General features: G+C 38.0%; 1 protein-coding gene across 1 annotated transcript in view; it reads right to left on the reverse strand.

The window, feature by feature from the left end:
• The window catches only part of PTPRQ (protein tyrosine phosphatase receptor type Q), a 538,955-nt gene that overhangs the window by 166,913 nt on the left and 344,791 nt on the right, over positions 1-27,251 (reverse strand). The window lies entirely within an intron of this gene.

Here is a 27,251-nt window from a genome sequence, read left to right on the forward strand (position 1 = left end):
TTGGTGGATGCACATATTTGCCTCTTTGTATTAGCTCACTCGATATATACACCTAGCTAGTGTATAGTGTATACACCCAGTAGTGCATTCCTGCTCCTTCAATAAAGAATAAAAACAAAGAATAAAGCAAATTTGACAGTAGAAGTAAATTGGAAAGTTGTTTTTATAGTATGCCCTATCTGAATCATGAAATAAATATTTTGGATTTAATGTACCAAGTTCAAAAATAAATTATTTCTCTTGAAAATATTTGCATTTGATTAAAATAGCAAAAACCATTACAGGTTACATGGGGGTTTTTATAGTTGAAATTTAATTTAATGACACTTATATCAAGCACTCGAGGTATACTTTTTCAATTTAAATGGACAGTAAAGAAATATTAAATTTATACATAAACTTAATTGCTAATATAGCATATATATATATATATATATATATATATATATATATATATATATATATATATATATATATATATATAAAACAAAATTGTACAATTGTAGCCAATAAACCATGCAGTATGCTGAAAGCACAGAAACAATACCAGCAGATGTGTAACCTTGAATATTCGTGCCATAGTTTTCCAACTGTGCCCTAGGGGAAACTTTCGCAGAACCAAAACTGTATCCTAGAATGTCCAACCACTCCCAGAACCATAAAAGTGAAATACAAAATCACTATAATACAATTCCTGGACGGTCCAGAGCCATTACCTGTCTGCTCCGATGCTGCTATTGAACTGCAATACACTGTCTATTACAGCCAGCCCCAGCTGTTATATTAGAAATTTTGGGTGGGTATAGATAACAAGGATTCTTAGGACCTATAAATACATTATTCCTCGTGATACTTTTATACTTTCTCTATGTCTCGTTTATCTTCCAATTGCAATTCATGAATGGACACGATTGTAATCCCTTTGTTTCAAGTTTAACTTATTTGAAGGCATCTATTAATGTAGTTGCCCAACTTTGCAATATTCTTTTTTATGTTACTAAAGCAATGGATGCTAGAACTGGACACTGTATTCTTGAGGTTCAAAATAATTTGGCTTTACTGCATCATCCAAATGTAAAGCAGCTCACATTCCTTAGATTCACCAAAAAATTGGATCCCGATGAGAGAGAAAAGTAAAAAAAAAAAACCCTTATCAAGTAATTAACTGATCAATTTTGTCTTTGCACGGAGACACATTAGACACTAAGATACCAGTACCTTGAGGGAAACCCATAATACAAAAGAAAAATATAAATGTTTTATACTTCCCTGACAGCCAGGGGTTAAATAATAGGAGGATACATAGAGTCCATCAGTTGAAAAAAATACAAAATAAATACATAAATAGTAATTATTCCAGCTAAATCTAAAGTTTAAATCAAAGCAATATTTACATAACAATATAAGTTTAATCTTTTAAAGTGATGTTTCTTTAATATATTGATAAAAGTTGTACAGAAAGAAAAATAATTATCAGGCTGACTCGGAGTATAATTTACACCTTATATCATGTAGTGACCTGCTATCAGAAAATTTACTGATGGGAGATGCTGAACCAGCATACTTCAAAGCTTTAAGAATTGTTTTTCAGAGACCACTTTCAATTGACCATTTGTGACCTTCCAAGATATTGTCTTGAAGTTTGATAAACTGTATACTGAAACATCCAACTCTAAGACAAATGTACTATTAGGTTACATATACAACCAGTATTACAATTACTACAGCATGGAGAATCAAATTTCCATTCCTTGAGATAGAGAAAAAAAACAAGAAAAAAAGCTTCATCAGATCTTCTACGTACAGCTGGAATTAATTTGGAAGCATTGTTCAAGCATCCTTGAAGTACTATGCAGCCTGGTTTCATTTACTATATGTAATCCACTAAAATTAAGTGATCAATGTCTACTCTTAGAGCACATATCAAGAATATTTCAGATATGTTTTATATTTATCTCCTATACACTAAACCCACTGTCAAGTTAATCATGCATATAAACATCTTTTTTTTAAATGTTAAATACAGAGAACACATGTAAACCATTGACTGCTATGGAATGTAATGCTCAAGTATATACAAGTATGTAACTATTTCTTTTTAAACATACCTAGTAGTATAGATAGTTTTAATGGCAATTGAATTATCAGCAAAATTGCTCACATAAAAAATCATGAAAATGTTTAAAACCTTGCAGTGCTATCATGTTTACAACATAATGTCCAAACTAAATATAGAAAATCAAGGACATTCTTGGGTTTATATGTTTCCTTGACATAATTTCTCAGCATATTCTTTGAGCGCTTTACCCTCACAGATACTGCATATAACCCCAATTTAAGGAAGAGGGAACATGCTTACCCAGGGTCTCATTCATCAGCAAAAAGCTCAACATTTGAATTATTAAGATTATAAGGCAGAGCAAAAATCAAAAGTTGTGAGTTGCATTAAGCAAACAATAATGGGCTAGATTACTAGTGGCGCAGTATATATTTTTTTTGCGATCGCAAAGACTCCACTAGCTCCACCCGTTAGTCGGGTTGAGCTTGTATCACAAGTTAAAAAAAAAATATTTAGCGCAAGCAGTAACCTGGCTAGCACAAAAAATTCTATCTTACAATATTGTGTGCACGTTCATGTATTCCCCCCATAGAAGTCAATGAAGAAACAAAAGTGGAAAAAAAATATACATCCACTCTCTCGCGCAAACACCATGACATATTCTTATTAGCGCAAACCCAACTTGTAATTATGAATATTTCATATTCCAATGTTCTTTAACATGTTTGTTTGTAATATGCGCATACCAGATCGTATACTGTAATATGCGCAAACATGATAGCATACTGTTATATGCACATACACTACATGAAAAATATGTATACATATATATTAATGTTTTTATTTGTGTATATATGTCTGTAAATACATATATACACATCTAAATACAGTAATACATATATATATATATATATATATATATATATATATATATATATATATATATATATATATATATATATATATATATATATATACAGGTGGCCCTCGTTTTACAATGGTTCAATTTACACCGTTTCAGAATAACAACCTTTTATTCCAGTGATGTGACTGCTATTGAAAGGCATTGAGAAGCAGTGCATTGATTAAAATAGCCAGTAGGTGGAGCTGCCCGCTTGTGTTGCAGCAAAGCCAAGCAAGCTGAAATTAATCAGTTTAACCAGACCTGAGCTATCGAGCAGATTTCAAAGGAACAAGATCTTCCTGTCTATAAATCAGTCCAGATTGGAATGCATAGAAAGAACTGTTTGCAGAAAAATGCAAGTGAAGTCTGTGTTGTGTGATTATTTTATTAGGTTTATAATGCTATTTAGCTAATGTTTTTGTTCTTTTAACTTAGTTTAATTATATATTCTGTGTTGTGTGATTATTTTATCAGGTTTATAATACTGTTTAGCATTTAAAATCCTCATTTCAAAGCTTTAAAAATAATGTATTACGTGTTACTTATGACAATTTTGAGAGGGGCCTGGAACCTATCTCCCTCACTTCCCATTGACTTACATTAAAAACTGGGTTTCAATTTACAACAGTTTCGATTTACAACCATTCCTTCTGGAACCTAACCCCGGCGTAAACTGAGGGCTACCTGTGTATATATATATATATATATATATATATATATATATATATATATATATATATATATATATATATATATATATATATATATATATATATATATATATATGAAAACAGAGATTAACGCCTGGCTAAATTCAACTTAGTTGCATCAGCGTTATCACAGAACATACCATGCAAAGCCTTTAAGTCGGACAGAGCTTAAAAGTTCAACTTTTATTAGTAAATAGCAAAAAGCGGAAAACTCAAATAGCGGTTAACGGTCAGCAAGATGCTTACATCATCTGATGCGTTTCACGCATGTACTGCGCAGTACATACGTGAAACACGTCAGATGACGTGAGAATGTTTGTAAAAGTACAACAACAAACAAATAGTGAAATGTGTTTTCAGCCTGACTTGAAACTGCCTCTGGGATCAAGACAATATAAATATGAGTTGATCACTCTAAAGCTTAACCCAGTTACTAATTTTATAAATAACGTACACAGATAATTAACACTGTGGCCTAACTTGTGACGCATGTGAGATTTGTTCTGAAGAGTCTCTATTTACAAACAATGTTCCCTAGAAATTTGTTTACGCTTAAATGGACACAATAGTGCAGTAGTCAAATTCTCTAGCAAAACATTTACAATCCTGAGCTGGACATCGCAAGTGAGCTCTAACTGCCACTCACTTACCTGTGGCCAACTCAAGAGTGAATGTTAATTGCAGCTGTGGAGCTAACTACAACTGCATGTTTAATTCTTTAGCGGTTTGCGTAAAGGAAATACACCAAACTATGTACATTCCTTCCATCTATTTATTAACCCTTTAACTGTTGAGGCATTTTTTTTTTTACTCATGTGCTAAGCTGTCTTAAAGTTTTTATATGCTGCCCATATTTAGGTCCTACTGTAGGTAATTTTTAGGGAGAAACCAAAGAAATCATTTTTTTTTTTTAAATAGTCCTAGCGGACTCAAACAATACTGCTATTTCATCTATATATTTTGACATGTCAGAACTCTGACACAAAGGGCCTGATTATGAGTGGAGTGCAAATGTTTGCACTCACCAGCGATATTGGGTTTTTGCCTTTGTTTTTACGCAAGTTAAATTGCGCTCATATTACAAGTTGAAAGTAAATGTGATCACTTGAGTGCAATTGAAGTTAACGCTCGTTGGGTTAGCACATCCTCAGAGCTGTGGTTAACTGTTTTTTGAAAAAAAAAAAGTGTCACAAAACACATCAAAAATACATTACACGATAGAGTTACACTCATAACACCACCTAATAAAAATTATTCAGAAAAAATATTGCACAAAAATTAAAAGGGCTCAAAGATATGAGATCTTAAGTGTTAGAAAAAAAAGACAGACAAAGGGATTTAACAGACATACATACATATACATGTTTAACTATATAAATAAATATTTATATATATATATATATATTAATATATATATACACACACACACAAATATATATATACATACATACACTCACACACACACACATATATATATATATATATACAGTGGGACCTCGGTTTACGAATTTAATTCGTTCTCTGGGACGTTTCGTATTGCGAAAAATTCGTAAACCGAAACACGGTTTCCCATAGGAATGCATTGAAAACCAATTAATGCGTTCCGGAGGTGAGAGAAAAAGTCAAATAAAGTCTACAAAACCTGCTGCAAAAGGCTCCAATGGCTCCAAAAGGCTCCAAAATCTGCTGCAAATGGCTCCAATGGCTCCAAAAGGCTCCACAACTTGCTGCAAATGGCTCCAAAGGGCTCAACAACTTGCTGCAAATGGCTCCAAAAGGCTCAACAACTTGCTGCAAATGGCTCCAAAACCTCTCCAACTGCTACCCACACTTCAGTATGCAGGGGCAAACCGGGACACTTGTTTCGTATTGCAAAAAAAATTCGTAAACCGAGGGGCAAACCCGGAACATTTGTTTCGTATTGCGAAAAAAATTCTTAAACCGAGACAATTTTTTTCAAGATTTTGAATTCGTAAACCGAAATTTCGTATACCGAGTCGTTTGTAAACCGAGGTCCCACTGTATATACATATATATACACATACACATATATATATATATATATATATATACACATACACATATATATATATATATATATAAAGAGAGCAATAGGTCCAGCACAAGTAACAGTTCAAAGTTAGTTAGCAAAGTGCACAGTAGCCAGAGGGTCCTGCTCACCTCTCATATGTAAATCCAAAAGGAAAAAAGTGAATGGCTCCAGCACTGTTTCTTTAAAAGTGAAAAAACCTTTATTAAGGTGACAAAATGAACAGACAGCAACGTTTCGGGTAACGCAGACCCTTAATCATGCTATGGATTGCTCTGCAGCACAGCTTTAAATAGGCCAGATGGCTTAATTACAAACATATTAACTCCATATTGGCTGAACTTTTTTTGACCATTGATAGAAATTACTACTGCCTTCTATTAGGCCAATTAATGAATTACACATGTAGAAAAACATAATTTTTTTTTAAGTCTAAACAAAAATGTTAAATACATAGGTAAAGTTAAACACATGAGCAGTGATGCAAAGTTTAATCATGACATCCAAAATTAAAAATGCATATATATACGAAGAAAGATAAAATTTATAAAAACAAATGGAGATCATAATCTCTATTCAGACCTACTGGATGTAGAGTTTTTAGTTGTTGAATCCACCATACCTCTCTCTTTTTGAGTTCAAGTTCCCTATTCCCTCCTCTCCTAAGTTTAGGGATATGATCTATTATTTGGTACCTGAGTTGGCTGACTGTATCTTCAAGAAAAGAGGTTTGTTTGGATGCAATAGGATTGAGAATCTTATCTATAAAAATAGCGATATGTGAAAATACAGAATCTGTACTGGCGACGATAAAAGGTAAACACATAGCACAAACCAATGACCGAAAAATTTGGGAAATTAATGGGTACTATACCTGTGACACAGACTTTGTAGTCTACCTATTAAAATGCCCGTGTGGGAGGGGCTATGTAGGGGAAACTACACACCCCATTAGAGATAGGATTAGTGGGCATAAATCTTCAATTAGATGCCAAGATAAAACCCTACCAGTTTCTTCCCATTTTCTTGAAATGGGACACACCGTCAGCCAACTCAGGTACCAAATAATAGATCATATCCCTAAACTTAGGAGAGGAGGGAATAGGGAACTTGAACTCAAAGAGAGAGAGGTATGGTGGATTCAACAACTAAAAACTCTACATCCAGTAGGTCTGAATAGAGATTATGATCTCCATTTGTTTTTATAAATTTTATCTTTCTTCATATATATATGCATTTTTAATTTTGGATGTCATGATTAAACTTTGCATCACTGCTCATGTGTTTAACTTTACCTATGTATTTAACATTTTTGTTTAGACTTAAAAAAAAAATGTCTGTTTTTCTACTTGTGTAATTCATAAATTGGCCTAATAGATGGCAGTAGTAATTTCTATCAATGGTCAAAAAAAGTTCAGCCAATATGGAGTTAATATGTTTGTAATTAAAGGGACATAATACTCATATGCTAAATCACTTGAAACTGATGCAGTATAACTGTAAAAAGCTGACAGGAAAATATCACCTGAGCATCTCTATGTAAAAAAGGAAGATATTTTACCTCACAATCTCCTCAGCTCAGTAGAGTTAGTTCTGTGTAAAAAGTTATACTCAGCTGCTCCCAGCTGCAGGTAAAAAAATGAAGAAATGAACAGCGGCCAATCAGCATCAGCAGTGCTGAGGTCATGAACTCTTACTGTGATCTCATGAGATTTGACTTAACTCTCATGAGATTTCATAGTAAGCTTCCTTTACCTGATTGGTGAAATAATATGAGAGTTCACGATGCTCATCCCTTCAGTTGTCCCGGGACAGACATACTGATATGCTGCTTAGAAATCCTTTACAATGGGAGGTGGCTACTGAAGAACTTTTGAGGTAAAATATCTTTCTTTTTTACATAGAGATGTTCAGGTGATATTTTCTAGTCAGCTTTTTACAGCTATGCTGCATCACTTTCAAGTGTTTAAACATTTGGGTATTATGGCCCTTTAAGCCATCTGGCCTATTTAAAGCTGTGCTGCAGAGCAATCCATAGCATGATTAAGGGTCTGCGTTACCCGAAACGTTGCTGTCTGTTCATTTTGTCACCTTAATAAAGGTTTTTTCACTTTTAAAGAAACAGTGCTGGAGCCATTCACTTTTTTCCTTTTGGATTTATATATATATATATATATATATATATATATATATATATATATATATATATATATACCAATCCAAGGAGAGAAGTTGCGCTCAATCTTGAAATTTTCTTGAAGAAAAAAGGCACTCCAGGCACGTAGTAAAAAGTAAAAACAACTTTTATTCCAAAATCATTAAAAGAAGGACAAAGTAGTGTAGTCCAGCAAAGAGCCAGCAGTGACTCCACTGCTGGCTCTTTGCTGGACTACACTACTTTGTCCTTCTTTTAATGATTTTGGAATAAAAGTTGTTTTTACTTTTTACTACGTGCCTGGAGTGCCTTTTTTCTTCAAGAAAATTTCAAGATTGAGCGCAACTTCTCTCCTTGGATTGGTGTATTTGGCTTTGCCTGTGGCGTGTGTGGCAGACACGCCTGAAGTTTGCAGCCAAGCGCTTGGATTCGTTTAGGGGGTGTGTTCCCCGCCCACTCTCCTGTGTGCCGGGTTATCCTTTCTCAACGAACGCTCAGGAAGAGCGCACCTAACAGTGATTATCCTGGAACTATATATATATATATATATATATATATATATATATATATATATATATATATATATATATATATATTGTACAAAAATACCATCAGATATATGTAGAAATATAAATAAATATAACATTTTGCTATGTGAAGAGAATAGGAATGTGGTTAGTGTCGGTTAGCGCAAATGAGTATATTTGATAGGGTTTGAACGCGAGTTGGGTGTTTAGGTTATCGGGAGTGCGATATTCTAAGTTCAGCTTTTTGTGTGCATCAGGTTAGTGCTAGAGTGATAACTTTTTACTCAACTCATAATACGAGCGCAACCAAGGAACACAAAAAGTTTACTTCTAGCGCAATTAGCACTAAATAGCAGTCCACTAGTAATCTGGCCCAAAACGTGTTAAAAATTTATATTTTTATTCAAATTTGAATAAACGAGGTTGTAAAAAATAGTGTGTGTGTGTGCACGTTTTCTAAACTCAGTTGTTAAAAGAACAATGGTTTATTTACATATAAAAAAAGGCTCTTTGCGTACATGAATATAACTTTGATCTGCACATAGAGGCTCACATGAGCCTCTATTAAAATAAATGCACAATTATTCACTCCAGGTGATTACTATTACCACAGTGGTCACCTGGCTATTAAAATCTATATAGCGGCATTTTTGTAAAAAGGGGCTTCTGTGCTTTATATGTAGGGGTCTTTGGTTATCTTAGCCTTCTGATGAGTTGTTACAGGCCCATAGAGACCCTCTCCCTGCAAAATGTGTGTGTGTTTTTTTTTTGTTTTGTTTTTTTTTAGATTTAAAAAAAAAACTTTATTGAGAATAAATGATACATTGTGAGTAAAATAATAAAGTTACATGTAAACAACAAAGCAAAATGTTCACAATTGCTTAAATAGTATGTTCTGACAATTGAAAAAATTTCAGAATTATGCGTTATTGAAAACAGAATTTATGTTTACCTGATAAATTACTTTCTCCAACGGTGTGTCCGGTCCACGGCGTCATCCTTACTTGTGGGATATTCTCCTCCCCAACAGGAAATGGCAAAGAGCCCAGCAAAGCTGGTCACATGATCCCTCCTAGGCTCCGCCTACCCCAGTCATTCGACCGACGTTAAGGAGGAATATTTGCATAGGAGAAACCATATGGTACCGTGGTGACTGTAGTTAAAGAAAATAAATTATCAGACCTGATTAAAAAAACCAGGGCGGGCCGTGGACCGGACACACCGTTGGAGAAAGTAATTTATCAGGTAAACATAAATTCTGTTTTCTCCAACATAGGTGTGTCCGGTCCACGGCGTCATCCTTACTTGTGGGAACCAATACCAAAGCTTTAGGACACGGATGAAGGGAGGGAGCAAATCAAGTCACCTAAATGGAAGGCACCACGGCTTGCAAAACCTTTCTCCCAAAAATAGCCTCAGAAGAAGCAAAAGTATCAAACTTGTAAAATTTGGTAAAAGTGTGCAGTGAAGACCAAGTCGCTGCCCTACATATCTGATCAACAGAAGCCTCGTTCTTGAAGGCCCATGTGGAAGCCACAGCCCTAGTGGAATGAGCTGTGATTCTTTCGGGAGGCTGCCGTCCGGCAGTCTCGTAAGCCAATCTGATGATGCTTTTAATCCAAAAAGAGAGAGAGGTAGAAGTTGCTTTTTGACCTCTCCTTTTACCAGAATAAACAACAAACAAGGAAGATGTTTGTCTAAAATCCTTTGTAGCATCTAAATAGAATTTTAGAGCGCGAACAACATCCAAATTGTGCAACAAACGTTCCTTCTTTGAAACTGGTTTCGGACACAGAGAAGGTACGATAATCTCCTGGTTAATGTTTTTGTTAGAAACAACTTTTGGAAGAAAACCAGGTTTAGTACGTAAAACCACCTTATCTGCATGGAACACCAGATAAGGAGGAGAACACTGCAGTGCAGATAATTCTGAAACTCTTCTAGCAGAAGAGATTGCAACTAAAAACAAAACTTTCCAAGATAATAACTTAATATCAACGGAATGTAAGGGTTCAAACGGAACCCCCTGAAGAACTGAAATAACTAAATTGAGACTCCAAGGAGGAGTCAAAGGTTTGTAAACAGGCTTAATTCTAACCAGAGCCTGAACAAAGGCTTGAACCTCTGGCACAGCTGCCAGCTTTTTGTGAAGTAACACAGACAAGGCAGAAATCTGTCCCTTCAGGGAACTTGCAGATAATCCTTTTTCCAATCCTTCTTGAAGGAAGGATAGAATCTTAGGAATCTTAACCTTGTCCCAAGGGAATCCTTTAGATTCACACCAACAGATATATTTTTTCCAAATTTTGTGGTAAATCTTTCTAGTTACAGGCTTTCTGGCCTGAACAAGAGTATCGATAACAGAATCTGAGAACCCTCGCTTCGATAAGATCAAACGTTCAATCTCCAAGCAGTCAGCTGGAGTGAAACCAGGTTCGGATGTTCGAACGGACCCTGAACAAGAAGGTCTCGTCTCAAAGGTAGCTTCCAAGGTGGAGCCGATGACATATTCACCAGATCTGCATACCAAGTCCTGCGTGGCCACGCAGGAGCTATCAAGATCACCGACGCCCTCTCCTGATTGATCCTGGCTACCAGCCTGGGGATGAGAGGGAACGGCGGGAACACATAAGCTAGTTTGAAGGTCCAAGGTGCTACTAGTGCATCCACTAGAGCCGCCTTGGGATCCCTGGATCTGGACCCGTAGCAAGGAACTTTGAAGTTCTGACGAGAGGCCATCAGATCCATGTCTGGAATGCCCCACAGCTGAGTGACTTGGGCAAAGATTTCCGGATGGAGTTCCCACTCCCCCGGATGCAATGTCTGACGACTCAGAAAATCCGCTTCCCAATTTTCCACTCCTGGGATGTGGATAGCGGACAGGTGGCAGGAGTGAGACTCCGCCCATAGAATGATTTTGGTCACTTCTTCCATCGCTAGGGAACTCCTTGTTCCCCCCTGATGGTTGATGTACGCAACAGTTGTCATGTTGTCTGATTGAAACCGTATGAACTTGGCCCTCGCTAGCTGAGGCCAAGCCTTGAGAGCATTGAATATCGCTCTCAGTTCCAGAATATTTATCGGTAGAAGAGATTCTTCCCGAGACCAAAGACCCTGAGCTTTCAGGGATCCCCAGACCGCGCCCCAGCCCATCAGACTGGCGTCGGTCGTGACAATGACCCACTCTGGTCTGCGGAATGTCATCCCTCGTGACAGGTTGTCCAGGGACAGCCACCAACGGAGTGAGTCTCTGGTCCTCTGATTTACTTGTATCTTCGGAGACAAGTCTGTATAATCCCCATTCCACTGACTGAGCATGCACAGTTGTAATGGTCTTAGATGAATGCGCGCAAAAGGAACTATGTCCATAGCCGCTACCATCAACCCGATCACTTCCATGCACTGAGCTATGGAAGGAAGAGGAACGGAATGAAGTATCCGACAAGAGTCTAGAAGCTTTGTTTTTCTGGCCTCTGTCAGAAATATCCTCATTTCTAAGGAGTCTATTATTGTTCCCAAGAAGGGAACCCTTGTTGACGGAGATAGAGAACTCTTTTCCACGTTCCCTTTCCATCCGTGAGATCTGAGAAAGGCCAGGACGATGTCCGTGTGAGCCTTTGCTTGAGGAAGGGACGACGCTTGAATCAGAATGTCGTCCAAGTAAGGTACTACAGCAATGCCCCTTGGTCTTAGCACAGCTAGAAGGGACCCTAGTACCTTTGTGAAAATCCTTGGAGCAGTGGCTAATCCGAAAGGAAGCGCCACGAACTGGTAATGCTTGTCCAGGAATGCGAACCTTAGGAACCGATGATGTTCCTTGTGGATAGGAATATGTAGATACGCATCCTTTAAATCCACCGTGGTCATGAATTGACCTTCCTGGATGGAAGGAAGAATAGTTCGAATGGTTTCCATCTTGAACGATGGAACCTTGAGAAACTTGTTTAAGATCTTGAGATCTAAGATTGGTCTGAACGTTCCCTCTTTTTTGGGAACTATGAACAGATTGGAGTAGAACCCCATCCCTTGTTCTCTTAATGGAACAGGATGAATCACTCCCATTTTTAACAGGTCTTCTACACAATGTAAGAATGCCTGTCTTTTTATGTGGTCTGAAGACAACTGAGACCTGTGGAACCTCCCCCTTGGGGGAAGTCCCTTGAATTCCAGAAGATAACCTTGGGAGACTATTTCTAGCGCCCAAGGATCCAGAACATCTCTTGCCCAAGCCTGAGCGAAGAGAGAGAGTCTGCCCCCCACCAGATCCGGTCCCGGATCGGGGGCCAACATTTCATGCAGTCTTGGTAGCAGTGGCAGGTTTCTTGGCCTGCTTTCCCTTGTTCCAGCCTTGCATTGGTCTCCAAGCTGGCTTGGCTTGAGAAGTATTACCCTCTTGCTTAGAGGACGTAGCACCTCGGGCTGGTCCGTTTCTACGAAAGGGACGAAAATTAGGTTTATTTTTTGCCTTGAAAGGCCGATCCTGAGGAAGGGCGTGGCCCTTACCCCCAGTGATATCAGAGATAATCTCTTTCAAGTCAGGGCCAAACAGCGTTTTCCCCTTGAAAGGAATGTTAAGTAGCTTGTTCTTGGAAGACGCATCAGCCGACCAAGATTTCAACCAAAGCGCTCTGCGCGCCACAATAGCAAACCCAGAATTCTTAGCCGCTAACCTAGCCAATTGCAAAGTGGCGTCTAGGGTGAAAGAATTAGCCAATTTGAGAGCATTGATTCTGTCCATAATCTCCTCATAAGGAGGAGAATCACTATCGACCGCCTTTATCAGCTCATCGAACCAGAAACATGCGGCTGTAGCGACAGGGACAATGCATGCAATTGGTTGTAGAAGGTAACCCTGCTGAACAAACATCTTTTTAAGCAAACCTTCTAATTTTTTATCCATAGGATCTTTGAAAGCACAACTATCCTCTATGGGTATAGTGGTGCGTTTGTTTAAAGTGGAAACCGCTCCCTCGACCTTGGGGACTGTCTGCCATAAGTCCTTTCTGGGGTCGACCAAAGGAAACAATTTTTTAAATATGGGGGGAGGGACGAAAGGAATACCGGGCCTTTCCCATTCTTTATTAACAATGTCCGCCACCCGCTTGGGTATAGGAAAAGCTTCTGGGAGCCCCGGCACCTCTAGGAACTTGTCCATTTTACATAGCTTCTCTGGGATGACCAACTTGTCACAATCATCCAGAGTGGATAATACCTCCTTAAGCAGAATGCGGAGATGTTCCAACTTAAATTTAAATGCAATCACATCAGGTTCAGCCTGTTGAGAAATGTTCCCTGAATCAGTAATTTCTCCCTCAGACAAAACCTCCCTGGCCCCATCAGACTGGGTTAGGGGCCCTTCAGAGATATTAGTATCAGCGTTGCCATGCTCTTCAGTATCTAAAACAGAGCAGCCGCGCTTACGCTGACAAGTGTTCATTTGGGCTAAAATGTTTTTGACAGAATTATCCATTACAGCCGTTAATTGTTGCATAGTAAGGAGTATTGGCGCGCTAGATGTACTAGGGGCCTCCTGAGTGGGCAAGACTCGTGTAGACGAAGGAGGGAATGATGCAGTACCATGCTTACTCCCCTCACTTGAGGAATCATCTTGGGCATCATTGTCATTATCACATAAATCACATTTATTTAAATGAATAGGAATTCTGGCTTCCCCACATTCTTAAACGTACAAAAACGTTTTAAAATAAAACCGTTACTGTCACTTTAAATTTTAAACTGAACACACTTTATTACTGCAATTGCGAAAAAACATGAAGGAATTGTACAAAATTCACCAAATTTTCACCACAGTGTCTTAAAGCCTTAAAAGTATTGCACACCAAATTTGGAAGCTTTAACCCTTAAAATAACGGAACCGGAGCCGGTATCTGCTTTGCTGAGACCCAACCAAGCCCAAAGGGGAATACGATACCAAATGACGCCTTCAGAAAGTCTTTTCTAAGTATCAGAGCTCCTCACACATGCGACTGCATGCCATGCCTCTCAAAAACAAGTGCGCCACACCGGCGCGAAAATGAGGCTCTGCTTATGCTTTGGGAAAGTCCCTAAGGAATAAGGTGTCTAATACAGTGCCTGCCGATATTCTTATATCAAAATACCCAGATAAAATGATTCCTCAAGGCTAAATATGTGTTAATAATGAATCGATTTAGCCCAGAAAAGTCTACAGTCTTAATAAGCCCTTGTGAAGCCCTTATTTATGATCGTAATAAACATGGCTTACCGGATCCCATAGGGAAAATGACAGCTTCCAGCATTACATCGTCTTGTTAGAATGTGTCATACCTCAAGCAGCAAGAGACTGCATACTGTTCCCCCAACTGAAGTTAGTAGCTCTCAACAGTCCTGTGTGGAACAGCCATGGATTTTAGTTACGGTTGCTAAAATCATTTTCCTCATACAAACAGAAATCTTCATCTCTTTTCTGTTTCTGAGTAAATAGTACATACCAGCACTATTTCAAAATAACAAACTCTTGATTGAATAATAAAAACTACAGTTAAACACTAAAAAACTCTAAGCCATCTCCGTGGAGATGTTGCCTGTACAACGGCAAAGAGAATGACTGGGGTAGGCGGAGCCTAGGAGGGATCATGTGACCAGCTTTGCTGGGCTCTTTGCCATTTCCTGTTGGGGAGGAGAATATCCCACAAGTAAGGATGACGCCGTGGACCGGACACACCTATGTTGGAGAAATATAGTTTTCTAATACTTATTCTACCATAGCTTAGGTTACAGTAAGGACGTTCTGATTTGCATTTTGCAATTAGTCTCTTAGCACTAAGATGAGTTGTACATAACACACATTTATAATCATGTATCATCCCTGAATGTTTTTTTTATATATTTTACAAATATTCAGATGGTATAGTTCCCTCTTTGAGTTTTATTCTGACTTTATCTTTGGTGGGTAAATGTGGCTTCATATTCCTCCCAGTAGAACTTTATAGAATGACTAGTGGGAAAGCCAGCCCAGAGGGCAGTCTATTGTGGTGAGGGAACCATCGAACCACCCTATCATTTTCGGAAGGTCAATCTATTGTGGTGATGGAACCAACCTGCCATTTTCAGAAACAACCTGGAAAGAATCCACCTGATTTGAATACCCAATAGAATTTCAGTAGCTCTCATCCTATTGGCTGATTTGAATTTGAAGAATCAAATCAGCCAATAGGAATTCAAGGGATGCCATCTTTAATCGCGTACCTTGAATTCCCTATTCAGTGTACGGCGGCGATTGTACGAAGAGGATCCTCCACACTCCATGGCTCCGCGGTCGCCGGTCCTCAGTTCCAGGGTCGCCGGTTTTCAGTTCCGCGGTCATCGGTCTTCAGCTCTGCTCCACGCTGGATGTTCCTGGAAGAAGAAAGAAGAGGTCGCCCCTTGGAAGAAGACTTCACCGCCTGGAACAGGACCTTCTCCGCCGGACTTCAGGAATGGTGAGTACCAACCTGGGGGTTTTTTAGGGAGGTTTGTTTTATTTAGATTAGGGATGGGCAGTAAAAGAGCTAAATGCCCTTTTAAGGGCAATGCCCAAACAAATGCCCTTTTCAGGGCAATGGGTAGTTTAGGTTTCTTAATGTTAGGTTCTTTTATTTTGGGTGGTGATGGATGGGGGGTTTACGGTTAGGAGGACTTAGACTTTTTTTCTGTAAAAGAGCTGTTTATCTTGGGGCAATGCCCTGCAAAAAGACCTTTTAAGGGCTACTGGTAGTTCATTCTTAGATTAGGGGGTGTTTTTATTTTGGTGGGCTTTTAATTTTCATAGGGATTAGGTTTAATTTTTTTTAAATTTGGTAATTTGATTTTTTATTTTCTGTAATGTTAGCCATTTTTTTTATTTTTTTTTTGTAAACTTAGCTTTTTTTATTTTGTGTAACTTTAGAATTTATTAGTTTAGGTAATTTGGGTTAATTTAAGGGAGTTTTAGGTTAGGGGGTGTTAGGTTAGGGTGCTTAGTTATTTAAATAGTTATTTGCATTGTGGGTTTTGGTGGTTTAAGGGGTTAATACGTTAATTAGGTTTATTAGGTTTATTGCGATGTGGGGGGTTTTCGGTTTAGGGGTTAATAGGGTAAATAGGTTTATTGCGATGTGGGTGTTTTGCGGTTTAGGTGTTAATAGATTTATTATGCTTATTGCGATGTGGGGGTTTTGCGGTTTAGGGGTTAATAGGGTTATTGGGTTTATTGCGATGTGGGGGTTTAGGGGTTAACAGTGTAATTAGGTTTATTGTGATGTAGGTGGTTGACGGTTAAGGGATTAAAGGGTTAATGACTTTATTATTTTGCAATGTGTGGGTTTGCGGTGTAGGTGTTAATACTTCGTGTGGGAGGTTCGATTTTTTCTTGTTATACATAGTGCGGGAGGTGTCTTTTTTTTTAAATACTTGATGCGGGCTGTTAGTTTTTGCTTTTGTAATGCTCCGTTTGCCTTCGCTGCATCCACTGGGATGCAGATTACGCTGCATCCCGGTGGATTCCGAAAATGGCAGGGTAGTGACCCTGCCATTTTCAGAATTCACCTGGATGCAGCTTCGCTGCATTCAGGTGAATTCTTTTGTCCTCACGCTGCCAACTTTCCATTGAGGATGCCTGTGCAACTGCCGACGGACATTACAAACGCAATTATAGTATAGATACAGGAAGTGCAGAATTATTAGGCAAATTAGTATTTTGACCACATCATCCTCTTTATGCATGTTGTCTTACTCCAAGCTGTATAGGCTCGAAAGCCTACTACCAATTAAGCATATTAGGTGATGTGCATCTCTGTAATGAGAAGGGGTGTGGTCTAATGACATCAACACCCTATATCAGGTGTGCATAATTATTAGGCAACTTCCTTTCCTTTGGCAAAATGGGTCAAAAGAAGGACTTGACAGGCTCAGAAAAGTCAAAAATAGTGAGATATCTTGCAGAGGGATGCAGCACTCTTAAAATTGCCAAGCTTCTGAAGCGTGATCATCGAACAATCAAGCGTTTCATTCAAAATAGTCAACAGGGTCGCAAGAAGCGTGTGGAAAAACCAAGGCGCAAAATAACTGCCCATGAACTGAGAAAAGTCAAGCTTGCAGCTGCCAAGATGCCACTTGCCACCAGTTTGGCCATATTTCAGAGCTGCAACATCACTGGAGTGCCCAAAGCACAAGGTGTGCAATACTCAGAGACATGACCAATGTAAGAAAGGCTGAAAGACGACCACCACTGAACAAGACACACAAGCTGAAACGTCAAGACTGGGCCAAGAAATATCTCAAGACTGATTTTTCTAAGGTTTTATGGACTGATGAAATGAGAGTGAGTCTTGATGGGCCAGATGGATGGGCCCGTGGCTGAATTGGTAAAGGGCAGAGAGCTCCAGTCCGACTCAGACGCCAGCAAGGTGGAGGTGGAGTACTGGTTTGGGCTGGTATCATCAAAGATGAGCTTGTGGGGCCTTTTCGGGTTGAGGATGGAGTCAAGCTCAACTCCCAGTCCTACTGCCAGTTTCTGGAAGACACCTTCTTCAAGCAGTGGTACAGGAAGAAGTCTGCATCCTTCAAGAAAAACATGATTTTCATGCAGGACAATGCTCCATCACACGCGTCCAAGTACTCCACAGCGTGGCTGGCAAGAAAGGGTATAAAAGAAGAAAATCTAATGACATGGCCTCCTTGTTCACCTGATCTGAACCCCATTGAGAACCTGTGGTCCATCATCAAATGTGAGATTTACAAGGAGGGAAAACAGTACACCTCTCTGAACAGTGTCTGGGAGGCTGTGGTTGCTGCTGCACGCAATGTTGATGGTGAACAGATCAAAACACTGACAGAATCCATGGATGGCAGGCTTTTGAGTGTCCTTGCAAAGAAAGGTGGCTATATTGGTCACTGATTTGTTTTTGTTTTGTTTTTGAATGTCAGAAATGTATATTTGTGAATGTTGAGATGTTATATTGGTTTCACTGGTAAAAATAAATAATTGAAATGGGTATATATTTGTTTTTTGTTAAGTTGCCTAATAATTATGCACAGTAATAGTCACCTGCACACACAGATATCCCCCTAAAATAGCTATAACTAAAAACAAACTAAAAACTACTTCCAAAACTATTCAGCTTTGATATTAATGATTTTTTTGGGTTCATTGAGAACATGGTTGTTGTTCAATAATAAAATTAATCCTCAAAAATACAACTTGCCTAATAATTCTGCACTCCCTGTAGAGATCTAAGCAGCTTGTCTGCTGATAGTTATATTTCTCTAGTGTTAAGAGCCTTGATACATTTTGTCTCTATTCATTAATTGTAGGGATTTGCTGAGATTTCCATAGTCTCGGGATTAATTGTTGGCGTTACTTATCAAGATATATAACAAAGACAATCTAATCTGGCATTTTAACTTTGGTGGTTTGTTGAATAAAAAGATTAAAGGATCTAAGTCAAGGTTTTGGCCTATTACCTGTTCCATCTTATTCTTTATTTCTTTCCAGTGCTCAGTGATGTAGGGACAAGTCCACCAAATATGAGCCAGTGTGCCTTCCTGTGTGTATCCCCTCCAACATAATTTACTAGTGTTTGGGAACATCTTGCGAAGTCTACTTGGGTTAAGGTACCATCTAGTTAAAAATTTTCATCTTGGTTTTGGTAATGCTCATGGATGAAGGGGATCTTCTCATCTGTTTAAATATAACTTGCCATTCTTTAGATGAGGTTTTTATGTTTAGATCTTTTTCCCACTTCCTAGGGAATTTTGGAATTGGCTTTGAATGGAGAGATATCAATAATCTATAGGATAAATATAAACCTCTTTTGGAGGGTCCTGGGGAATGACACATAGCCTCAAAGGGTGACAGTGCTCTAGCTAGTTTCTGTCCGTCTTGATTATTGTGTATGCAGTGTGCTAGTTGAAAGTATGTGTACCAATTTTGTATTAGGAGTGGGAGTTTTTTTTAAATTTCATCTTCTGAGAGAATTTTTCCATTGTTAAGTATTGTATATACTGGGACAAGTGCATGAATGGAATGTGATTCTATGGGATATGTCTTCAATGACACTGGGAGATCTAGGTTGGTGACAATAGGTGTTAGTGGTGAGGGGATACTAGATAGATCCTTATTGGTCTTAAGTATCTTGTGTTGAAAGTTTATATAATTATACTCTGTGTTTGTGGGTGAATCTGCCTTTTAGTTGTATGCATCCAGCATGCACCGCTCAAACCTTCACTATGTGCTAATGCATGTTTCAGTACCACCCACACTTTATGCTCTATATGTTTGCTCCAATCTATTATACGGGTTAGGTGTGTTGCTACTCTATAATAGGACAGATTTGGAACTCCCAATCCCCCATTAGTTCTATTTCTATACATTATATCTTTTGAGATCCTGTGCTGTTTATTATTCCAGACGAACTTATAGGTTAATTTCTGTAGGAAGGCTATAAATGATTCTGGTATAGAGATTGGTAGTGTCTGCAATAGGTAAATAATTTTTTGCAATTTAGTCATTTTCAAGGCATGTACAGGGAGTGCAGAATTATTAGGCAAGTTGTATTTTTGAGGATTAATTTTATTATTGAACAACAACCATGTTCTCAATGAACCCAAAAAAACTCATTAATATCAAAGCTAAATATTTTTGGAAGTAGTTTTTAGTTTGTTTTTAGTTTTAGCTATTTTAGGGGGATATCTGTGTGTGCAGGTGACTATTACTGTGCATAATTATTAGGCAACTTAACAAAAAACAAATATATACCCATTTCAATTATTTATTTTTACCAGTGAAACCAATATAACATCTCAACATTCACAATTATACATTTCTGACATTCAAAAACAAAACAAAAACAAATCAGTGACCAATATAGCCACCTTTCTTTGCAAGGACACTCAAAAGCCTGCCATCCATGGATTCTGTCAGTGTTTTGATCTGTTCACCATCAACATTGCGTGCAGCAGCAACCACAGCCTCCCAGACACTGTTCAGAGAGGTGTACTGTTTTCCCTCCTTGTAAATCTCACATTTGATGATGGACCACAGGTTCTCAATGGGGTTCAGATCAGGTGAACAAGGAGGCCATGTCATTAGATTTTATTCTTTTATACCCTTTCTTGCCAGCCACGCTGTGGAGTATGTGATGGAGCATTGTCCTGCATGAAAATCATGTTTTTCTTGAAGGATGCAGACTTCTTCCTGTACCACTGCTTGAAGAAGGTGTCTTCCAGAAACTGGCAGTAGGACTGGGAGTTGAGCTTGACTCCATCCTCAACCCGAAAAGGCCCCACAAGCTCATCTTTGATGATACCAGCCCAAACCAGTACTCCACCTCCACCTTGCTGGCGTCTGAGTCGGACTGGAGCTCTCTGCCCTTTACCAATCCAGCCACGGGCCCATCCATCTGGCCCATCAAGACTCACTCTCATTTCATCAGTCCATAAAACCTTAGAAAAATCAGTCTTGAGATATTTCTTGGCCCAGTCTTGACGTTTCAGCTTGTGTGTCTTGTTCAGTGGTGGTCGTCTTTCAGCCTTTCTTACCTTGGCCATGTCTCTGAGTATTGCACACCTTGTGCTTTTGGGCACTCCAGTGATGTTGCAGCTCTGAAATATGGCCAAACTGGTGGCAAGTGGCATCTTGGCAGCTGCACGCTTGACTTTTCTCAGTTCATGGGCAGTTATTTTGCGCCTTGGTTTTTCCACACGCTTCTTGCGACCCTGTTGACTATTTTGAATGAAACGCTTGATTGTTCGATGATCACGCTTCAGAAGCTTTGCAATTTTAAGAGTGCTGCATCCCTCTGCAAGATATCTCACTATTTTTGACTTTTCTGAGCCTGTCAAGTCCTTCTTTTGACCCATTTTGCCAAAGGAAAGGAAGTTGCCTAATAATTATGCACACCTGATATAGGGTGTTGATGTCATTAGACCACACCCCTTCTCATTACAGAGATGCACATCACCTAATATGCTTAATTGGTAGTAGGCTTTCGAGCCTATACAGCTTGGAGTAAGACAACATGCATAAAGAGGATGATGTGGTCAAAATACTCATTTGCCTAATAATTCTGCACTCCCTGTATACATCCTAGCCATGAAAGGTATTTCTGACGCCAGCCTTGTAGATTCACTTGGAGATCCTGAGTTTTTGGTAATTGAGTGTGAATAGTTCCTGTGTGTTTTTTGCTATATTGATTCCTAAATATTTTATTGATGATTGTTGGATGGAAAATTGATATCTAATAGTTTTTTTTTGCTCCTGAGTTAATTGTGGAATATTAGTATCATCTAAGTAAGAGGCCAAATCTATGGGGGGGGGGGGGGTTCTGAGTGATGCTCAGTGTTGTGGATGTTATACAGATCATTATAGTATTTTTCAAACTGTGGGAGGATATCTGATGTGGAGTGGACAGACGTGTTTGAGGATGTTTTGATTGAGTGGATATAAGTTTTGAATTTTTTGAGCTTAAGGGCTCTAGCTAGAAGCTTCCCTGCCCTGTTACTTTCAAAATGAAAGCGTTGTTTAGTTTTCAATGCGAGCAGGTTATATTCTTTAAGTAAAAGGTTCTGCATTTCTTTCCTAGCCTCCTGGAGTTTGTGATATGATTGCTGGTCTCCTGGATTTCGTATATGTGCGATTTCTAGTGTGTATAGGGTTTGGGATAGGTCAAGATAATGTTTTCTAGCTATTCTCTTAATTTGTGATTAACTTAATGAATTCTCCTCGCATATAACATTTGTGGGCTTCCCACACTATGTATGGATCACTCTCTTTTAAGGAGTTAAAAGTGAAGAACTCTTTGAGCGCCTTTTCAGTTTGTTCTATCGTTTTAGTGTGTACTAGAAGGGTATCATCCAGTTTCCATGTATAAGGGTGGATAGGGGTGTTGGGCTATTTGAAATGAGTGACTACCGCTGAATGATCAAACCAGGATGTATGTGAGATCCTCGTAGATTGCAGCAATGTAAGTCCATCTGAGTTGGAGAGAATGTAGTCTAGTCCACTGTATGAATGGTGAAGGTTTGAGAAAAATGTATAGTCCTTTCTGTGAGGGTGTATGAGTCTCCAGATATTGTGTAAGTTACAATCCTTCATCATCTTTCCTAAATATCTGATGGACTTCCTGGAGTTGGTTGGATCTGGGTTCGTGGTATCCATTCGAGTATCTAAAGATATATTAAAATCACCCCAATCAGTAGTATGCCCTTTGTTATATCTAAGAACGACCTTTGTTATATCTAAGAGCAACTACCGCCAAATGATCAGACCAGGATGTATGTGAGATCCTCGTAGATTGCAGCAATGTAAGTCCATCCGAGTTGGAGAGAATGTAGTCTAGCCTATTGTATGAATGGTGCAGGTTTGAGAAAAATGTATAGTCCTTTCTGTGAGGGTGTATGAGTCTCCAGATATTGTGTAAGTTACAATCCTTTATCATTTTTCCTAAATATCTGATGGACTTCCTGGAGGTGGTTGGATCTGGGTTCGTGGTATCCATGTGAGTATCTAAAGGTATATTAAAGTCGCTCCCAATCAGTAGTATGCCCTTTATTATATCTAAGATGTGGTTATAATTTTTTCCTAAAAATTGGAATTGTTTAATGTTTGGTGCATATATATTTATCATAGTTGAAGGAATGCCACAAAGAAGACCAAATATACCCAAAAATCTGCCCTCTTGATCTCTATTGGTCTGTATATGCTTAAATGGTATATCTTTGTGTATAAGGATGCTAACTCCACTTTTTTCGTTGTGGCCGAGCTATGATAATGTTGTGTATACTTGCATCCTAAGTATTTCGGTTCCTCTAGTCTTCAAAAGTGTTTATCCTGTAAAAACAGACTATCTCTCTTTCTTTTACACAAATCTAATAGTGCCATTGCTCTTTTTTGAGGGGAATTAAGTCTTCACATTTGGGATCTAAATACAACCTTTCTACCTGTTTGTGCCATTATTCATTTTAAATAAAGTTTTTTTTAGACCTAAGCTCTCTTTAATGTTGTCGTGTGAACAAAAAAGAGAAAGAAAAAAGGATATAAGAAAACTGATTGTATAACATGACAATAAAATTTCCTTAACCAACAAGAAAAAAATAATTAACAAAGTCTGGTAATACCGACTACTTAACTTGTCTACATATGTGCTATAATACCTAAAAGGTATACACTTTTGAATTCTTTGTATCTTTTTTTTTTTGTTAACCATAGGGGGTTGAAAACCAGCTTCTAACATATTTATTATCAATGTATTATTATACTGCCCATTTTTTGTTCCTATAGGGTCCTTTAAGTTTAAATCCTTATCTTACACTTGGTAGCTTATCCAGATTCTTACATAACAAACATGTAAATCAACATATGAATTTGTCAAAACCTAACATTTATAGCATAAACATTGTTAAAACTTTTGGCTACTAAACTAAAATAAGCGTAAGTTCAACTATACATTACCCATATGTTGTAGTGACAGTAATTTTTAACACTTTAAGAAGTACAGTCCAGGTCTGGTTTCAGTGTCTCTAGCATTTTTGCCTCCTTTTGTGGGAGACTGTCTGGGAGATAAGTTCTTTCTAGCCCTAGAGCTTACCTTTTGCCATTCATGTGGCTCCTCCTGGAATGCTTTTCTCTTTGGTGACTTTTGGGGTTCTTCCAGGTCGGGTATCTTGGGGGGATCTATATCCAAAACCTTGCAAAAGTCCTTGATTTCAATCACAGAGCGACAGCATAGTTTCCTGTTACCATGTTTTACATATAAGTGAAAGGGAAACCCTCACCTGTACAGAATTCATTTCTGACGTAGTAATGTGGTTAGAGGGTTTAACTCTCTTCTCCTCTGTACTGTTCTCTGTTATAGAAATTGTCTCTGAAGTTCTTTGAGGGCTTTTATATGGCGTCGTTGTAGGTCCCGTTACATCTAGGTATGTGTTGTCCATGGTGGCTTTTGAGCCAGTAGGTGCAAAGAAATTTTCCACAGTAGTCTCTTTTGTATTTATTGGTTTCTGCGCCCTGGTGGTTTTAGGAGTATTTTTGCATTCATCTTGCACCTAAATATACTATATATCAGTGGTTTATCTCCTCTGTGTTCTTTGTGTCTCTGGCGAGGTTGTACTTTTTTTTTTTTTTTTAAAGTACAATGAGTCCCTGTTTAATGAAAAGTTCCAGGTTATAATGTCTCCCTGCAACAAACTTTTCCAGTTGCTTGCTGATATTTAGACTCTAATAGGTTTAGTAGGCCCAATTTTTGTTGCGCAGTTATCTTAGACTTAATGCAGACATCTGGTGCAAACTTTGTGCAGTATATCCCAGGGTAGTGATTAACTTCCTGAACACTGCCTTAGATCGCTTTCAGGGATTCACTACCAAACTATAATAAATTTTGTATTTTTCGCAACTTTTATTGAAGTTGCTCTAACTTATTTTGTATTATCGGCCTCCGCTCTTTGCCATGTGCCAGGTACCTGATTACCAGGGTAAATCTAATATAAAATTAGTGCTCTAATTTTATTGCGGTCCAGCAATATTGATATTGCACCCCACACTATTTGTGCTCCACTTGTTATCTGGGCCTATATATGTTTCTTCATTATGAAATAGAAAACGACTACATCATTTTATCAACAGTGAAGACAGCTAATAGATACCTCTATTACTACTGCCCTTCTTATAATAATGTAAGACCTTATTCTCAAATGTTACATAAAAGCACATGACTTGGTATAGGAATTAATGCGTCTAGTTTCTGATTACTTGCATCTATGAGTAAGGCAGTTTGCCGAAATGCGTAAGATACATGTTTCTACTTGCTACATTTTTTACATGCCAATAAAATCATTATTTAGTTTTTAACTGGGAGTGCCGACATTTTTTCCTTTGAAGTTTACCTTCAGATTACTTGGTTCTTGGATAACACTTCACTGAAACGCATTGTAGTAAGGAACCTTCTCCTTTTTTAATATAAGGCTTTTTGAAAATGAAATGCTCAACTAAAGGGGCATAAAAACATAAAGATAAAATACTCATGTGTTAGATAATTTTATTATTGTACTATTGCTTGCATAGAACTATGTGTTTAAAGTCAAAGAATCAATGCACTACTAGGACCTATCTGAAAACATTTGTTGAGCTAAAGACAGGTGGCATATGTGCATAGCCACCAATCATTAGCCAACTCCAAGTTGTGCATTGCTGTCCTTGAGACTACCTAGGTATGTGTTTCAACAAGATATACCAAGAGGACAAAGTAAATCGAAAAGAATCTTAAAAATTGGATGCCCTTTCTGTTCCAGAAATGTTTTATTTTGACTTTCATATCTCATTCAGATGATTGTGAACAGATACTAGAAAGGCAGCTATTTTTATCTACTTGTAGTAGCTAAGGTCAAAAGCACAGCAAATAAATTATAATATTATTCCTTGACCTTGCAAGTAGCAAAGACGGAGACTATGTACTGCTAAATCATTTGCTGTTGGCTCCTATACTCCTGCTACATTCTGAAATCAGAACAACTGGAAAAACATCTTCATGAAAATATGTATCAGAAATCATTTAAAATGTAAAAAAAACACAAGCATATTTTCTTTCTAATTTACTTACTATTGAGTGCATCAACAATTGTATCTAAAGTTATTATTTTATGTCAAGAAGGACTTTGTCAATTTTCAATGCAACATTGTTTAGAGTGAATAAAAATGGATTTGAATGCATGGCTCTGTGAAATTGTTCTGCCCTAGATCAGCCTGGCAGATTGTTGCAAATTGCAGACTGCTTGACCCATTGCTTCCCTGTACACTTTATAATCATCAGCATAAGGCAGCTAGAACGTAAAGGTCATGTAACTATGTTTCTAATGTTATTATGTTACATTTTTGCTGCCAGATACTTACAACTGCAGATTTTTAACATTTAAACCCACATTCACCATTTATTTATATTTTAAATAACTTGATAATTATGACACATTTTATTTCATAGCAGTAAATTATTATAGCATAATAAAAATACTAAAAATATGTATAGAAACAATAGATTACATTTATTTTATAGCAAATGGAAGTATTTTATCCAAAACTTGTATGTGTCTGTAGTAGGCATGTCTAGTTGCTCCTTAAAGCATTCTATACTATTCATACAGTGAGGAGTTAAGCATCTAATGATAACTGACGTATTACTAGGAGGTGGCTCTGGCTTACATTGGCAAATTGATTCCCATTGAGGGTGTTGGCTTGTTGGAGCCTTGACATATGTGTGAGTAATATATTGCCCTGGATTTGATGTTATTACCCTATGAAAAGCCTCTTTTGTTCTTTTGTATTTTTAGAGATCCTGTTTGGTGTGCTGTAACCACTGAAGAGTGCTAGCTTTGGGAAGAGATTCATTGTGGGATCTATTGAATCCAGTTCACTGCCTTGTAATGTTGATTGTTATATACATACAGGGAGTGCAGAATTATTAGGCAAATGAGTATTTTGACCACATCATCCTCTTTATGCATGTTGTCTTACTCCAAGCTGTATAGGCTCGAAAGCCTACTACCAATTAAGCATATTAGGTGATGTGCATCTCTGAGAAGGGGTGTGGTCTAATGACATCAACACCCTATATCAGGTGTGCATAATTATTAGGCAACTTCCATTCCTTTGGCAAAATGGGTCAAAAGAAGGACTTGACAGGCTCAGAAAAGTCAAAAATAGTGAGATATCTTGCAGAGGGATGCAGCACTCTTAAAATTGCAAAGCTTCTGAAGCGTGATCATCGAACAATCAAGCGTTTCATTCAAAATAGTCAACAGGGTCGCAAGAAGCATGTGGAAAAACCAAGGCGCAAAATAACTGCCCATGAACTGAGAAAA

This window comes from Bombina bombina, chromosome 6, assembly GCF_027579735.1.
Source record: "Bombina bombina isolate aBomBom1 chromosome 6, aBomBom1.pri, whole genome shotgun sequence".
Classification (NCBI taxonomy): Eukaryota; Metazoa; Chordata; class Amphibia; order Anura; family Bombinatoridae; genus Bombina; species Bombina bombina.